This window comes from Dermacentor andersoni, chromosome 3, assembly GCF_023375885.2.
Source record: "Dermacentor andersoni chromosome 3, qqDerAnde1_hic_scaffold, whole genome shotgun sequence".
In the NCBI taxonomy this organism is placed as follows: Eukaryota; Metazoa; Arthropoda; class Arachnida; order Ixodida; family Ixodidae; genus Dermacentor; species Dermacentor andersoni.
This window is the reverse complement of record NC_092816.1, coordinates 139,901,812-139,916,774: the sequence shown is the minus strand read 5'-3', so window position 1 is coordinate 139,916,774 and position 14,963 is coordinate 139,901,812. Positions and strand designations below refer to the sequence as shown.

General features: G+C 43.6%; 1 long non-coding RNA gene across 1 annotated transcript; it reads right to left on the bottom strand.

Annotated features, from left to right (window-relative positions):
* Positions 1-6,274: 6,274 nt before the first annotated feature.
* LOC140216776 (uncharacterized) lies at positions 6,275-13,454 on the bottom strand. The gene is made up of 3 exons (XR_011893463.1): positions 13,031-13,454; positions 12,168-12,276; positions 6,275-7,992 (listed from the first exon to the last, which is right to left on the bottom strand). It is a non-coding gene; the product is annotated as an uncharacterized lncRNA (long non-coding RNA).
* Between the last annotated feature and the right edge of the window lie 1,509 nt (positions 13,455-14,963).

The window sequence follows — 14,963 nt, the reverse complement described above, 5'->3', positions numbered from 1 at the left end:
TGTCCTCCAACTTTAGTGGCCCGCTGATACTTTTGTACATTTCATATAACTGTACATGCAATAACAATTATTCTTTTTGAACCTATACGTGTGATACCTTACGTGATGAAATTGTGCTTGCAGTCAGTAATAGTGCGCACAACTGGGCAACCAATCTGACTGCGTTGTAATCTGAAATGAATGAATCATTGTGGCAATCATTGCCAGGTGCGTCTTCAAGGTGTCCTGGCTCTCCGAGAACGATGCCAATTCGAAGTCGCGATATACACCTTTCTTTTACGAGACGTTCATTTGAGGGATCGCCAGTCGTTTGTGCGCAGGCGCAAGTAAGAGCGGGCGCGAGAGAGAAAATTTGGGGTCTTTTGCTTCTTGAATAGATGACTCTGCCTAGGCAACACAGAGGAGGTTTCTTGTAGGCATGCTTGTAGATGTTTGTCCCGAGGCGTGCCGGCATTGCGGAGTGGGGTCGAGCATGTTTACATTCCGACGCTCGCTGCCGGCGAGGTAAAATAGGTGAACAGCGGGCACTGAGGCCCGATTTGGCGACCGCTGTGTCGGACAGACGGTCTCGCACCTGCGGCACTCGTGCTAAGTCTGTAGTGGCGGATCATAGCTTTATCGCGCCTTACGGCGAAGGGCAGAGTTCTGACCACGACCTACGGTATAAAGAGCAGTAGGTCCTGGTTCTGACTGGTGTGGTTTAAACCTGTTGCCAGCTTTGCGGGTCAATGTTGCCAGACAGCCTGCCAAATTTGAACGGGGGAAAACACCGTCAAATGCAGCGAATGCAACAACGCCGTTTTCGAAGCGCACATAGTTACCAGATCACACGCGCGCAGGCTCCCAGCTCCCGACAGTACCGGAAAGTTGCTGCATAACCCGCGCGCTTTCGAAGAGCTATATAACACTTGGGGCGCGATATATCGCTGCGCGCTCTCGCTGCAGCGCTAGAAAAGGATTGCATCGCCTTGCTTAGCACAGACAGTCTCCTGACGATTACGCTGCTCGCAATAAAGACTTTAGAAAACGGAGACGCGTCGCATAACTCTTGGGGCACGATATATCGCTGCGCGCTCTCGCAACAACGTTAGAAAAGGGTTGCATCCCCTTGCTTTGCACAGGCATTCTCCTGGGGATTACGCTGCTCGCAACTGTACACTTTTCTGAAACTGAGACGCGTCGCGTGACACTTGCTGCACGAAATATCGCTGCGCGTTCTCGCTACAACATTAGAAAACGGTTGCATCGCCTTGCTTTGCGGAGGCAGTCTCCTGACAATTACGCTGCTCGCCACTATACACTGTTCTGAAACTGAGACGCGTCGCATAACACTCGGGGCGCATAACAGTGCGTCGCGCGCCGGCGCGGATCTATCGCTTGCGGCGGAAACCGCGCGCGTAGCCAGAAAAAAAAAAAAAAAAAAAAAGCCTCGGGGGTTCTCCGTCGCGTTTCAGAAAAATTCTTTACGCAGATAAAGGCACAGCAAACACTTAATTTGCCCCGTTGTAGCCATCGCGCGCAGCGAATTAAAGCGCCCCGAGTGTTATGCGACGCGTCTCAGTTTCAGAAAAGTGTATAGTTGCGAGCAGCGTAATCCCCAGGAGACTGCCTGTGCAAAGCAAGGCGATGCAACCCTTTTCTAACGTTGTAGCGAGAGCGCGCAGCGATATATCGCGCCCCAAGTGTTATGCGACGCGTCTCCGCTTCCTAAGAGTGTATTGCGAGCAGCGTAATCCCCAGGAGACTATACTTGTGCAAAGAAATTTAGGCGATGCAACCCTTTTCTAGCGCTGCAGCGAGAGCGCGCAGCTATATATCGCGCCCCAAGTGTTATATAGCTCTTCGAAAGCGCGCAGGTTATGCAGCAACTTTCCGGTACTATGGGGAGCTGGGAGCCTGCGCGCGTGTCATCTAGTAACTGTGCGCTTCGAAAACGGCATCGTTGCATTCGCTACATTTGACGGTGTTTTTCCCCGTCAAATTTGGCAGGCAGTCCTGCAACATTGACCCGCAAAGCTGGCAACAGGTTTAAACCACACCAGTCAGAACCAGTGACGCCACGGCTGCTGATTTATCAGTAGATCTACTGATTTTTAATATTTTCTGCTGATTCAGTGATAAAGCGCTTGAATCTGCTGATTTTCTTGCTTTTCTACTGAAACGAAAGCGGAATCTGCAACTTTTTCAGTACAGAGGATGGGTGGATGGATGGTTATAGAGGTTATATTGATTTAATGCCACCTAGCGAGACAAAAAAAAAACGTGGTTGGCTTCGAGGTTAACATACATTCTTGCGTTTCCAGACTCTCAAACGTGGCGCTAACTCTGTCTTTGAGCAAAGTGGGGAAAAGGCATAGAGTTTCTATGCTCTATGGGAAAAGGTGAGGCGCTACATTTGTGAAAGTGGGTGCATACCGAAGCCCACAACTATGAAACCACCGTTATCATCATCATCATGACAACCTATTTTTATGTGCACTGCAGCACGGAGGCCTCTCCCAGCGATCTCCAATTACCCCTGTCTGGAAGATACTATACTCTAAAGCTTTCAGGTACTAACTACCATCTGACGCCTTTGAACAGGCCATCGGAGGGCTTCACTGTTTTTAAATTCTTGCTTGACAATGGCTCTCTGGATCCCCGGGTTTTTCAAAAGTATCGCTAAGAATCTCGCAATCAATTTTTGTACTATTTCCTGGAAGCTACAATACTTCAACAGAGTACTAATATAAGCGCTGAATTCGTGGGCTCATAAACTGAGTGCAAAAATTGAAATGAAAGAATCTACTCATTTCTACTGATTTTTCGCGAAAAAATCTACTACTATTTTTTAATGTGTTGTGGCAACACTGGTCAGAACTCTGCCGCGAAGCCTGCACAAGGTATGCAAGTCTATCGATGAGCGTGTAGACAAGACACCGTCAATAGTGCCCACTGTTGCAGTGACGGGGAACGCTAGCAGAAAACGAAAGTAGCAGCAGTGATCAACTCCGCGCCGCAAGTGATCGTCTGCAAGATACCGTTGATACCGCTCGCTTGGCGTTGCGATTACTATCGAATCTCACGCACGTCTCGCGCTCCATGCACATCTGTTTGTCCACCGTCATCATCATCATCAGCCTGGTTACGCCCACTGCAGGGCAAAGGCCTCTCCCATACTTCTCCAATAACCCCGGTCATGTACTAATTGTGGCCATGCCGTCCCTGCAAACTTCTTAATCTCATCCGCCCACCTAACATTCTGCCGCCCCCTGCTACGCTTCCCTTCCCTTGGGATCCAGTCCGTAACCCTTAATGACCATCGGTTATCTTCCCTCCTCATTACATGTCCTGCCCATGCCCATTTCTTTTTCTTGATTTCAACTAAGATGTCATTAACTCGCGTTTCTTCCATCACCCAATCTGCTTTTTTCTTGTCCCTTAGCGTTACACCTATCATTCTTCTTTCCATAGCTCGTTGCGTCGTCCTCAATTTGAGTAGAACCCTTTTCGTAAGCCTCCAGGTTTCTGCCCCGTTGGTGAGTACTGGTAAGACACAGCTATTATATACTTTTCTCTTGAGGGATAATGGCAACCTGCTGTTCATGATCTGAGAATGCCTGCCAAACGCGCCCCAGCCCATTCTTATTCTTTTGATTATTTCCGTCTCATGATCCGGATCCGCCGTCACTACCTGCCCTAAGTAGATGTATTCCCTTAAGACTTCCAGTGCCTCGCTGCTTGTCGTAAATTGCTGTTCTCTTCCGAGACTGTTAAACATTACTTTAGTTTTCTTGTAATCAATGAAAGCTATATGTAAGGGTTGGTTATATTCCGCACATTTCTCTATCACCTGATTGATAGTGTGAATATGATCTATTATTGAGTAGCCTTTACGGAATCCTGCCTAGTCCTTTGCTTGACAGAAGTCTAAGGTGTTCCTGATTCTATTTCCGATTACCTTAGTAGGCAATGGAAGGCAATTGACAGTAAGCTGATCGGTCTATAATTTTTCAAGTCTTTGGCGTCCCCTTTCTTATGGATTAGGATTATGTTAGCGTTCTTTCAAGATTCTGGTACGCTCGAGGTCATGAGGCATTGCGTATACAGGGTGGCCAGTTTCTCTACAAAAATCTGCCCACCATCCCTCAACAAATCTGCTCTTACCTGATCCTCCCCAGCTGCCTTCCCCCTTTGCATATCTCCCAAGGCTTTCTTTACTTCTTCCGGCGTTACTTGTGGGATTTCGAATTCCTCTAGACTATTTTCTCTTCCATTATCGTCGTGGGTGCCACTGGTACTGTATAAATCTCTATAGAACTCCTCAGCCACTTGAACTATCTCACCCATATTTGTAATGATATTGCCGGCTTTGTCTCTTAACGCATACATCTGATTCTTGCCAATTCCTAGTTTCTTCACTGATTTTAGGCTTCCTTCGTTCCTGAGAGCATGTTCAATTCTATCCATATTATATTTCCTTATGTCAGCTGTCTTACGCTTGTTGATTAACATCGAAAGTTCTGCCAGTTCTATTCTAGCTGTAGGGTTAGAGGCTTTCATACATTGGCGTTTCTTGATCAGATCTTTCGTCTCCTGCGGTAGTTTGCTGGTATCCTGCCTAACGGAGTTACCACCGACTTCCATTGCACACTCCTTAATGATGCCCACAAGATTGTCGTTCATTGCTTCAACACTAAGGTCCGCTTTCCGAGTCAAAGCCGAATACCTGTTCTGTAGCTTGATTTGGAATTCCTCTACTTTCCCTCTTACCACTAACTCATTAACCGGCTTCTTATGTACCAGTTTCTTCCGTTCCCTCCTCAGGTCTAGGCTAATTCGACTTCTTACCATTCTGTGGTCACTGCAGCGCACCTTGCTGAGCACGTCCACATCTTGTATGATGCCTGGTTAGCGCAGAGTATGAAGTCTATTTCATTTCTAGTCTCGCCATACGGGCTCCTCCACGTCCACTTTCGGCTATCCCGCTTGCGGAAGAAGGTATTCATTATCCTCATATTATTCTGTTCCGCAAACTCTACTAATAACTCTCCCCTGCTATTCCTAGTAGCTATGCCATATTCCCCCACTGCCTTGTCTCCAGCCTGCTTCTTGCCTACCTTGGAATTAGTTGCCCATTAGTATAGTGTATTTAGTTTTACTCTACCCATCGCCGATTCCACGTCTTCATAAAAGCTTTCGACTTCCTGGTCATCATGACTGGATGTAGGGGCGTAGACCTGTACAATCTTCATTTTGTACCTCTTATTAAGTTTCACAACAAGACCTGCCACCCTCTCGTTAATGCTATAGAATTCCTGTATGTTACCAGCTATATTCTTATTAATCAAGAATCCGACTCCTAGTTCTCTTCTCTCCGCTAAGCCCCGGTAGCACAGGACGTGCCCGCTTTTTAGCACTGTATATGCTTCTTTTGGCCTCCTAACTTCACTGAGCCCTATTATATCCCATTTACTGCCCTCTAATTCCTCCAATAGCACTGCTAAACTCGCCTCACTAGATAACGTTCTAGCGTTAAACGTTGCCAGGTTCATATTCCAATGGCGGCCTGTCCGGCCATCTGCTTGTTATCTTCGAGTAAATATCGCAGGCGCAGGCAGTAGCTTGCCGTAGCCGCCACCTAAGCCTCTATCTCGGACCTAACATGCAACGTGAAAGTGAGCATGCCGATTAAAAAGATTGGCGGCAACTTAAACTGAAAAGAATCACATTCAAATAAAATCTTGTACGCCCCACAGCGGTTCTAATCGAGCCATACCCTTACAAAAATTTTTAAGGTGTTTTTTTAGAAAGTCTTTTCTATTTTCTCTATAGAACTCTATTGTGTTTATTTTGATTGCCTATAGAATTTTCCTATAGAGTTCCAAAAGTTATTTGGCCACGGCATTCTTATAGGAACTCTAAAGACACATGTCTATAGAACGTTTTTATCGAGTTGCTTTACAGATGCTAAAGACAAATTTCTATAAAATATTTCTATCGAGTTTCTTTAGAGATGCTAAAGACAAATTTCTATAGAATATTTCTATCGAGTTTCTTTAGAGATGCTAAAGACGAATTTCTATGGAATATTTCTATCGAGTTGCTTTAGAGATGCTAAAGGCAAATTTCTATAGAATATTTCTATGCGGTTGCTTTCGAGTCCCTACAAGCAAATGTCTATAAAAGCTAGGCCGATGTGTGTAAAGTACTTGCAATTTACCAAAGTTCTACTGTAGGCAATAAGGACTACAGTAAATGCAGTGGCAAAATAATTGGTGCTACAACCACAAAGTATTCAGTTTGAAATGTTTATTGCACTTCAGACTAGATACATGCTTCATATGTGACATACACGCTTGAGACTAGAACTTGCTTGACAAGATGCTTTTCAGGTCAAGCTGGTGGTGCAAACACATGAAACATGAGGTAAAAAAAATCAGTGGCAGACTTGATTACAGTTGACACAAGGTAATAACAGGCTTGACTAGGACAAGAAACCATGCCATTAAAACTGCAAAAGGAGTGCCTGTTCCAGCAGTGCACATTAAATGGTTGGATAGTAAAGCCTGAAAATAGACTGATATGAATGTGCACTGCAATGTTGTGTCAGCCTGACGAAACGACACAGCATTTTAATCTAAGTGCAAAAATAACACTGGCAGTCCCTGCAAAAATGTGGCAAATAGTGGCTGGCTTTCACAGATAGGTACAAAGTATACCGAAACCACACAGCATTTTAGTCTATGTTATGTGTAACATTAGCACTGGCAGGCCCTGCAAAAATGTGGCAAACAGCGGTTTTTATAGGGCAGTACACCATATATCGTACAAAGTTTAAAAGCTTGTATCTCGTTGTAAGAGAAACAATTTTGAGATCAGAGCCAATATTCTAAAATTAGGGTGAGAAATACAAACCAGACCGACACACGCAACGACTAAAAAGGAGATTTAGCTTGGGAGCTCCTATGTAATGCACATGAACAGTAAAATCGTTTTACTCGGCAACTATGGCACCAAATTTGATGAGGTTTGATACATTTAAAAATGTTTAAATCATAGTTTTTACATTAACACCATCAACTTTTATTAAAATTTGCTGAAAATAGCAAAACTTGAAGGAAAAGAACTTACTCTGTTTGCAACTGTAAATTAAAAAAAGAACTAGCCCACGTTAGTTCTGTAAATTTTCCTACTCAAGTACATCCAAAATGCTGAAATACTTTTGAGACAACCACAGCACTAATTTGAGTTAAGTTCGTGGCATTTGAGAATTCTACTTGTTGCAGGAAGAACTATTTGGCAGGTTTAAGAAAAATAACACCACGAAGCTTAATAATCCACATCTCTGTGCCAGAAAGAGATATCACAGTTCTGCAGACTCCATCTGCTACGTCTAAAGTCAACAAATTTTATATATGAATTTACAGCTTACATGAAATTGTTGCAATGTTTGAGAGTTTTGCACATCTACTCATAAATTAGTGATTGTATATTAGAGCAGCATATGGTATATCAAATTTGCCAGATTAAATTATGGTATTAGGTTTAACAGAAATGTGATCTCATTTTTTAGTTATGAGTAAGATTTGTTAACCTTACTCCTCTGTTTCTTCAAAATTTGCAGTTTTCATGAATTCGTATCAAAAGCAGACTAGTTGTCTAAAAATGTTTCATCATGGTATTTTGCTACATGAATTATGCTTTTTCAAATAACATGTTTACTTTGATGCAATGATATTTCTGTATTTTACCTGATTCCTTGCTGGAAAACTGCACAGTATTCATGAGATATGAATGAATAAATATTACGTGAATAAGTAAACAAATAAATATTGCGGTTTGTCTTATCATTCCACCACCAGCATCACCTGTATGGAGCTTTGGCTACTGCTCACATGTTGCAAGTTCATTCTTACATGATCCCCTGCTATTTCACTTCCCAGGAAAGGAGCGAGGAAAGGCTAGTTTTTGGCCTCATTTGGTCCGTCTAGTAATCGGCGACGGTGGAGCCTGGAAAATACAATTGAAATTAATTTTCAAAAGGTGTAATGAACATTCAGCCATAATCTATTAGCAGGCACAAACATGCCACAAATATCTATATAGTTGTAGCACTATGGTAAGTTTCATTTCAGTATTTCAAAAAAAATACTAACAGAAAAGTGGCAGAACGCCCCACCTACTCTGCCAAACACTCTGATACCACTTGGTAGAGTGATACCACCCTGTCAAACAGCAGCATTTCTTTTGAGAATCACTTTTGAAAATATTTTTACTTTCCCAAGATTCTGTGACATCAGCACTGGGCCAATGTGCCTGGCACTAGAATATCATTGCTGATGACAAAAAGTATCTCGAAATGACAACAGCCTAGTCACACATTAATCTCATCTTGCAATGACAACACATTCCCATTTATAAGATAAGCAAGCAGGAACACCCACGAGCTAAGAGTCCTATACAGACGTCACACTATCCATAGGAAACAAATTTTTTGAAAAGAAGGGAATGACCTACTGGCTTCTATTGTTGAGCGGTAGACAAAATATTCCATCCGCTGTTAGCCATAGTTCATATGTACTATGCTTAATATGTCAATAATAAATTTTTTACATGGAGCTTGGGCAATCATGATGTATGTAAGTATCCATTGTATGGGGACCAACAATGTTTTAAGTTGTTTTTGCAAATTATGATGGATAACTGCCAATTTTGGGTATCTAGAACAGAGTCGCAGTGTTACTGTCAGATACAGTAGACACTGTATATTCGTGCTTTTTGAGTTATTGAAACAATTAGTTTCTAATCTAGTACGGGTATGTAGACTGATATGTATCCTAAACGCAATGATAAGACTTCCCAATTGCAATTGAAAAGTTAATTCAGTTTTAATTAAAAAGGGTCCTTCTTGCAACATAGCATATGAAAAACAGTAAACAAAAATTATACTAATATATGTAACTTTGAAAATTGATTGCATAACTGCTCTAAAAGTCAAGCAGAAAATTTGACAAGAAATAACGTGCCTAAATCTAGTTGCAACAAATTTGTTACTACGAAGGTTGTGGACAATTCAGTAAGCAGATTGTGACCCAGTCTTTTTATGTGGCATTCCTCAGCGATGTTGTTGGTCAATTGGTTGCCGTAGCTGAACAAAACAGATGAACAGTCCAAATCTGGCGCGCAGCCCCAGTCCCATCGGTGCGTGGTCAAGTGGGACGAACATACTGGTCCGGTGAGTGAATTATGGTGCTGTCTTAGGCACGTGTTGAGGCACCGGCCAATCTGCTGCATGTACATTTGACGAAATATGCACATGATTGCCAAAATAGACTACACTACCCCTGACAGACACAAGACAAATTTAGTGGTATCTAAGAAAGCCTTTCTTGTCAGGGTGCCTGTATGCACAGTAATGAGCAAGAGAATTGAGAAAGGCAAGCAGGCAAGGGAGGCTTGCTTGGTGAAAGATACCACCAAATTTGTTGTGTGTGTCACAGGCAGTGTACTGTATCCTTTTCACATGTGGTCAAGCATACATAGAGCAAACTGGCCGGTATGTTATGTTTATAAGAGATCACCATATTTCATTCAAAAGACCAGTATGATCGTCCAACTTGGCCGTACATTTCCACAACGGGGCTTCATGTTGGATTAGAAATCTGTTTTCATCCACCGTGAAAATTGACAATGAAATCGATGAGGCATATCACATATATAGTAAGACGTGTGTGAGCCCCCATTTTTAATGCAACAAACAAAAAAGGCATCCTGTGTACGTCACAAGGGATCCATATCAGTCTGTGCCTATGTACTACTTAAGTAAATGCAGCATAGTTAATACTGACCTTCATATTAATTTTCAAGAAATTAAAGCTCATCAAATGTGTATTTTGCAGTGGCTGTTACTATGGGAACAGAGAAGTAACTAAAGATATCAATGATAAACAATGGTGTGCACTCTACGTCCTTAGACCTGTGACATAGTTAGCCCACTACACTTCGAATTCCTACATGCACAGAAAACTACACGAGATTCTAGCACAAGCAGACAAAAATGATGCAAATAAGGGGTCCAGCATAGGAAATGGTTTTCAAAGAATAAAACCACAATAAAAAGTTGTAAATATACTACGTACAAAGCAAAAATTCTATTTCACTTCCAGGTAAGCAACTTACGCAAAAGAAATACTAAACGTCAGGAAAGGTTAGGTATAGTTTTATATAGAACACAATAATGTGGGCATAATGGCTATGCACACAAATAGGTAGCAAGTTCAATAAGGTTGCATAAATATTTAGTCTCTTTAGTAAGCTGCATTAAGTAATGTGTTGATGAACTTCACCATGAATGACACCAAGCCCACTTTTTGGAACACGTACAGGTGCTCCCAGAATAATTCGGAACGCTGCACACGCAGCTGCTCATCGGCGGATAAATACAGGCAAGATTTGCGCATGCGCGGTCTCCCTAGCGAGCAAATTTCGCTCCCTAGTGCATCTAGGTTGACGTTGCCTTGCTCCAAGAAGGTAGTGTTAGGTGCCCTTTAGCATTGTGCAATGGGGGCTGGGCAAATGAATGTCTGTAGCACAGCATGCATGCACCGTAATCTACAAATAAAGGCTCCAGCATTCCTTGCAGCATATTCTCGCCATGGTCTGCATCCCGGGTGGGACATAGCAATGCTTTGCGTGATTACGTGCTAGTGAGGCGGCTTGGGTACAACGGCAACGCTGCCTTATTTTTCCACCATGTTAGCCTGTCCTGCGAAGTATTAGATCTTAGTAAAATATTTTGCTATCCGTGTTACTACTAGCTTCATAATACGTGGACAATTTCCCAATTTCCACTATTACATGACCTTTCTTAACGGGTGTGTCTGCGATAGTGGCAATAAAAGAGTTCACAAAATGAAATAACGCGGCACGTTTATCAATGTCAATTTCACGCACAGGAAGTCACTTCATGCAAAGGGCACTCTAATGAACTCTTCACGACTCTAGTAATTTACTGCCGCACCCCGTTACGTGGTTCGTATATATTGTGCGACAATCAATCACGGAATCTGGACCTTTGGTAGCGAGTATCCTTACGTATTGATCACGAGTCGGCGTTTGTTGGCGAAGATATTCATTTTCGCACTAATTTATTTTGCCCAGAGGAAATACACAATGATAATCAAGGGTAGGCTGTGTGAGCTAAATGCAAAAAAAAAAAATAGTAAGGAGAACATAGTAAATCTAAATAACAGAAAGAACACGGGGTTTATTTTTTCCAGAGTAAAAAAAAAAAAGAATCGAAACGTAACTGTTTCGTCTAAAGCGATTGGCATGTTCCGCTATCAATATCTCGCAAATGCGCCGTCCACGCGAAACGCAGCTTGTACGCGGCGTGGAATTGACTCGTAGAGTGCATCGACGAAGTCCCTCCTCTCACCAAAGAGATTCCACTCGCGCGTTATGGCGAGCCAGAGCTCGTCGGCACTGGCCCCTCCCAGATTCAGCTTTGATAATCTTTCCTTCATCATGCCCCACACGTTCTCCATAACATTGAATTCTGCACCTTTCGGAGGCCAGTCAAGAACGCGAACACCACGTTCTTGAAGAACTTTTTCCACAGCTCTGGCTGTGTGCACCGGGCTCAGGTCTTGTTGGAACAAGTAGTAGCCATCTTTATATGGCCCGTCCAGAGCGTATGGCAATAGGTGGTAGTCCAGAATTTCGCAGTAAGCTTCAGCTGTGAACGATGGGGACAGTCGGATTTGCGGACCGAGGCCCTCTTTGCTAACTGCTCCCCAAACGTTGACAGTACAGCGGCCGCTGCTGTAGATCTCGTAAACATACCCAGGCTCGTATCTATACACGTAAAGAAGGGAATAGATAATGGTCTTTTCAGATGAAATACCTCTTGCGCGTCCGAAGAATTTCTGCTTAAAAGATAAGAAAGAAAATGAAAATTCCTGCAGTTATATATCTCCATACGCGGCGCTCTTGATCCCATTTAGATGAAAATGTCGATTCATCTGAAAATATCACTTCCTTCCATTCTGCAGTCGTCCAGCGCTCTTATGCCCTGCAAAACTCAAGGCGCCGGCATTTTTGGTGCTCCGTAAGGTGTGGCTTTTGTGCCGCGACAAATCCACGAAGACCAGCCACTTTTTGGAACACGTACATTTCATACACACCTGACATGACCATCCAGATCACACGCCATGCTGCTGCAGCCATATATCCAGACGGTCTGCATCTCTGGGGGCTCCTCGATCCTGTAGTTTGTGGGTCACGGCCTCGCCACTACAAAATGAGTTCCATGTTAGCTTATAGCAGTGGCACAATAAAGCTGTGATATCGTGAAAACATGCAGCGCCTAAAAGAGTCACGAAAACAATGTCTGCACTAATGTGGAAAGAGAGCAAATGCTTGAAATCATCGAATGTCATGATAATAGGGACCTCTACATCAAATAAAATTTTGGACGCACCGCAGCGAGAGATTACAATCTAATCTTCAAGTTTTTTCCATTACTTAGTACAGGCAACTTTCCCCTGTCATGTTTAGTTCGGTCAGTTTTGTCAACACATCTTGTCTTGGAAATAAAGCTGTACTAGTAGCAAGCTGTGATTGGCTTATATTTTTTCCCTAGAACTGTTCGTTAACCAAAAACCTCGTAAGCAGAGATTGTGCACAACGTCGAAGCATTTATAAGTGAGGAAACATCATTGAAAAAAGAATCGATGAAGAGGTAGACGGGTCGTTACTATGCGATTTTAGCAGACAAGCGGAAGCTCACGCACAGCTGCACAAGGTGAACACGATTTCCGAAACTTTTCTTAGCGGAAGCAAACGCTTATCAGGGTTATCGCTTCCGCACTGTGGCAATAGAGTTGCGTACACAATTCTTACAACCAGCGCGTAGCAAGTATCATCACAGGGTTCACTGTTGTCGTGGGTGTTCCAGTTGCTACGTTCGCAAGACACGCTATGCACACACGGGAAGCACACACAACGCGCATGAACGCACGTGTAGTTGGCGAGCACGATTCCTTACCGTTTTAACAGTACGACGAGGTCGAAAGGCGCTCTCCAAGTTTCCAGTGATGCGTCTGCGATGTCGCTTGCAGCATACAAGCCGCTGGGTAGTGGACGAGTTGAGGCACGCTAATAATACGCATTACTTCTTTGCGCCGTCCACCAAACTTTCCACGACAGCCAGCGGAGACGAAGGGAACGCGCTCCACGGCATGAAAATCGTTGGTCCACATTTCGCTGGCGCGCCACGCATACAGCGTGTTTACAGCGAGACTCAAGCCATCTTCTGGCACTTTCGTGCTCGCGAACTACGTCTCATTTCATCACAGCAAACCTAATAACACACGATCTAACGAACACATCGAAGCAGCTCGCACAACAACCGTTGAACACGGAGCAAATAACAACGCCAATAACAACACGCCGTACTGTCGTATTCTATCGGTCGCGTAGCATACGAAAATACCGGCGCCGATAGCGCCGTCTGTATAATAGTGCGGCTGTTGTGGCCTCCGTGATTCCTACACTAATATCCACTACAGCAGGTTTTGTGCCATTTTGGGCCGAACTACATACATATGTTGCGAGACAAGAAGAAACATTGACGTGCTCATATTGTGAGCTATAGTTTAGGGCAGAAATAAATTACATACAGTATTCTCGCTTTTGAATCGCTTATGCCGGAGGCCGCCATTCCTGCGACCCGGTCGACGGAGGGGAAAGGGGGGGTAAGCGTTATAGTGCCGTGGTCGTTCGAACGCTTAGAGCCCGAAAGCGTTAGGTTCACCCAAATAGACGCTAAATAATGGTTTGGCTTGGCTCCGTATATTATTTTTAAGGCCGGCATTGCGCGTACCCGGTGGTTCGAACGGGTGCGTTGCGTTCACCGGGTTGCTGTAACGCCCTCGCTGCGTTCACCCAAATAGCCAACTATAGCTGATTTAACTTGGCTCCCGTTGGATTTTTAAAAGGCGGCGGTAGTGCGCTTTGTACATGCTTTGGACATTTCTTGTGAGCGTCTGTGAAACAGGGTGTAACCTTTCTCTATGGTGAAACCTTTTCGACGTGTTTCTGCGTTGTATCTTCGATTTAAGTGGTCTTCGCTGCCGTGGTTAGTTTGTTTGGCTGGTTAGTCCATGTGCAAACGGTCTTTGCCTATGACTGTGATGTTCTGGAGTTGTGGAAGGTCGACGCCCCTATTTGATGTACTTGCGTTGTCGCGACATCATTCGAACACTATACCATAGAGAAAGAATGACTGTATGATCAGAGCAGAAACAAGTGCTATAACCTCCCCTGGTGGTCGTGTAGGCGTCAGCTCTTGAAGTATTGGGCAATGCACAGAGGGAGCCAGTTTTATTTGCGGATGTGTGCTTGCACCAACTTTGACAAAACTCTGATCATTCGGGACCTATAAAAGCAGTGCTGTATTGTTTTTGTTCCCTGCTTAGTTCGCCTGTTTACATACTCGCCTGAATGTGTGCTGTTGTGATTTGTATGTTTTCCGCCGTCGGTCTGTACCAGTTACCTCGCATTCAGCTGCTTATCGCCTGTGGTCGTTTTATAACTTTGCTGCAGAATTTGTCCTTAAGTCGAATAAACTAGGGAAGGAAATCGTGAAGCTTTACTCCCGAAAAGCGCTTGTACGTCCATAGAATTTACAGTTCAAATGCAACACATATCCTCATTTAAATTTTAGAAGAATATGATTTCATTAAATTTAAATTGCAGATAAACAGAATTCAATAAATTGAAGGTTTCTATATGCACCCCAAATAAGTTCTGCAAAGTGAAACGGTTTGTTACATTAAAGTTCGATATATGGAGGTCTAATTGTACAATATTGATTGATATAGGGGTTGATTGGATACAGGGTGTGCATATTCACACGCCTGCTTCCTTAGTCAGTCGTTACGTGCCGGTCTATTTGGGCAATAAACCAAGCAACAATG